We start from the raw sequence: 3,993 nt of genomic DNA, 5'->3' as shown, positions 1-3,993 counted from the left end.
CCTTGTGTTACTAATAATTTATATGGGTTTTGGTAACATTGTGTGATGGAATCCTGTATACCTTGTATACCTGCTTCACTATATCTGGTATAAAGGTTAAATGGTCAGAACAGGTGATACTGATACTACCTATTAATATCCAGCAGATTACTCTATATACCTATTTACCAGCAATTAATCTAACAGTATATTTGTGAGATTAGGACCTTTTCTTCTTATCCTTTTGAGATAATTTGGTCCTCCCTTCAACAGTGACCAAAATACAAATAAATTCCTTTGTGCTGATGCTATAACCCATCTTAGTGATGCCCTTTATTGCTACAGGATGATTATATTATTTTTGTATTCACTATTACTGTCAATGTATCACTTTTCTCTAGTATATCTAGAGCATAATAGGGTCAGGGAGGGAGAGCCGACAAGGAGCAGGGATATCATATCGCAATACTAGGGTGCCAACCTCTGCTGAACGGTAGAGTGGGGCTTTGGATGCCCCCATGGGGCCAGGCCCACTTCCCCATCATGATTTTATTATAATTAGACATCCCTTTTTATGATAATCTTTAATAAGATTCTGTATATAGTAGGAAGTTTTTTTCAGTTTAAGTTACCCAGATTGTGCTCCAGGAGTCAAACACCTACACCCTAAATTAAGTGCGTTCTGCTCACTATAGTAATGCCATATACATGGAAGCTAAATGATGTTTGGACACACTGCAAAGCTCAGAAGGGAGGAAGAGATTTTACTTTGGGAAAGCTGAAATTGCTTAACTGGCTTATGGAAGCCATGGTGCTTTTCAGGAGCCTTTGAGCCACTAATTATGTGAAAACATCTGTTTTTCCATTGAGAAATTATGGACCTGAGTGAGGACTTGTTTTCAGTGAGATGAGTAGAAGATTATGTTGGTATTATTTCCTCCTAGAATTAGCAAACAGCATGAACCAGTGTAGTATGGTGTTCAACTATGAGGTTTTCTATTGACTGTGAACTCTGTCATGGTGAGTCCATTTTTTTTTTTTTTTTTACATAACTTGCCTTTTTTACCCACCGTTTCACTAGAAATGTCCAAAAATATAAAATTCAAGGACATTTTATTAAAAAAGTAATAATTGGTGTTATTCTTGGCAGATTACTGTACCAGGAGATCAGAGGAACAGCTGACATCTTCAATTTTTAAACCAGATGATTTTGAGATCCCACAGGATACAATTGAAGTGAATGCCATTACTCCAGATACACCATCATCCTGTCACAGCAAAGATCTATCATCTGATCCTTTGAAACAGGTTCTGTCTTCTGATTCTTTACCGACTACTAAGGAAAATCCAAGTCAGAAAAGAAGCATTAAAAAACAAATTGCTACTCAAGCAAAGAAGTCATTTTCATGTTCAGAATATGGAATTTGTTTTCCCCTCGAAATGTCTTTTCTTACACATCCAAAAATTCACCCAGCGGATCATAGATTTTCTAATGGGAAAATTGAAATTTTTTTTATTATTATTATTTTTCCCTAATTAAGCGGTGATAAAGGGGGGTTTGATTTACTATTTATAGCGGGTTTTTATGTTTGGCAGTTGTCACACACTAAAAGACGGTTGACAGAGTCATGTGAGGTCTTGTTTTTTGCGGAACGAGTTCATCTTTTTATTGGTAACATTTTCGGGCATGTGACATTTTTTGATCATTTTTTATTCTGATTTTTGTGATGCAGAATGAACAAAAACAAGCAATTCGTGAATTTCTTTTTTTTTGGGGGGGAGGGGGGTGTTTATACCGTTCCGCGTTTGGTAAAATGGATGAAGCAGTATTATTCTTCGGGTCAGTACAATTGCAGCGATACCTCATTTATATCATTTTTTTATGTTTTGGCGCTTTTATACAATAAAAACTCTTTTATATTAAAAATAATTATTTTTGCATCGCTTTATTCTGAGGGCTATAACTTTTTTATTTTTTCGCTGATGATGCTGTGTGGCAGCTCGTTTTTTTGCGGGACAAGATGACGTTTTCAGCGTTACCATGGTTATTTATATCCGTCTTTTTGATCGCCTGTTATTCCACTTTTTCTTCAGCAGCATGATGAAAAAAGGTTGTTTTTTTGCCTCGTTTTTTTTTTTTTTTTTTTTTTAACGGTGTTCACTAAAGGGGTTAACTAGTGGGACAGTTTTATAGGGCGGGTTGTTACGGATGCGGCGATACTAAATATGTGTACTTTTATTGTTTTTTTATTTACATAAAGAAATGTATTTATGGGAACAATATATATATTTTTTAATTTATTTAGGATTTTTTTTTTTTACACATGTAAATTTTTTTTTTTTTTTATAACATTGCCCAAGGTGGGGACATCATGGTATAGTGTCAGATCACTGATCCGTGGTCTGCAGGGAGGAGGATGGAAGAGATGCTTGGAACAACGCGATCACATCGAGTTGCTCCGATGGTCTCAGGGAAGCACGCAGGGAGCCCCCTCCCTACGTGATGCTTCCCTATGCCGCCGGAACGCTGGAATCATGTTTGATCGCAGTGTTCCGGGGGTTAATGTACCGGGAGCGGACCGTGACCGCTCCTGGCACATAGTGCCGGATGTCAGCTGTAATAATCAGCTGACACCCGGCCACGATCGGCCGCGCTCCCCCCGTGAGCGCTGCCGATCGCATATGACGTACTATCCCGTCCCTGGGAATTAAGTCCCAGGTCACATGGACGGGATAGTATGTCAGATGGCAGAAAGGGGTTAAAGAAGAAGTTACAGGTCTGTGAGAGCCAGAAATCTTGTATGTTTTTAGGTGACCAAATACTTATTTTCCACCATAATTTGCAAAATAAATCTTTCAAAATCAGACAAAGTGATTTTCTGGATTTGTTTTCTCATTTTGTCTCTCATAGTTGTGGTCTACCTATGATGTCAATTACAGGCCTCTCATCTTTTTAAGTGGGAGAACTTGCACAATTGGTGGCTGACTAAATACTTTTTTCCCCACTGTATGTGCAAGAGGCCAACGACCGCAGTTTTACCCAGTTCTACAGTGTGAGAGAGAGCTGTGGGGTGTGTGAGCAAAGCTGGGGCTATACAGATGTATACAGCGTACACAGAGGGGTCTGCGACTGAAGCTGGTGGTATACGGGTGTATACAGCATACACAGAGGGGTCTGTGGCCAAAGTTGGGGGTATACGGGTGTATACAGTGTACACAGAGGGGTCTGTGACTGAAGCTGGGGGTATACAGGTGTATACAGTGTACACAGAGGGGTCTGCGACTTAAGCTGGGGGTATACGGGTGTATACAGTTGTCTGTGACCGAAGCTGAGGGTATACGGGTGTATACAGCATACACAGAGGGGTCTGTGGCTGAAGCTGGGGGTATACGGGTGTATAAGGTGTACACAGAGGAGTCTGTGACCGAAGCTGGGGGTATACGGGTGTATACAGTGTACACAGAGGAGTCTGTGACCGAAGCTGAGGGTATACGGGTGTATACAGCATACACAGAGGGGTCTGTGGCTGAAGCTGGGGGTATACGGGTGTATACAGCGTACACAGAGGAGTCTGTGACCGAAGCTGGGGGTATACGGGTGTATACAGTGTACACAGAGGGGTCTGTGACCGAAGCTGGGGGTGTATGGTTGTATACACTGTACACAGATGCGTCAGCGACCAAAGCAGGGGGGGTATATGGGTGTATACAGCGTGCACAGGTGGGTCAGCAACCAAAGCAGGGGGTATATGGGTGTATACAGCATACACAGAGGCGTCTGTGACCGAAGCTGGGGGTAAAAGGGTATATACAGCGTACACAGAGGGGTCCGTGCACACAGAGGTCAGTGAACACAGGGTTCCACTCCGTACACCTCGCACACAAACAGCTCTGCTACATCCACACTATAAACTTCCCCTCATCCAGCACCATGACAACCAGCACAGCAGAGTCCTGCATACACTGAGGCCCCTGATCATGTGACCCCTGACTCCTCCCTCCTGTGACCTCATC

The sequence above is a fragment of the Ranitomeya imitator genome, chromosome 2 (genome assembly GCF_032444005.1).
Source record: "Ranitomeya imitator isolate aRanImi1 chromosome 2, aRanImi1.pri, whole genome shotgun sequence".
Classification (NCBI taxonomy): Eukaryota; Metazoa; Chordata; class Amphibia; order Anura; family Dendrobatidae; genus Ranitomeya; species Ranitomeya imitator.
This window is presented reverse-complemented; position numbering follows the sequence as displayed.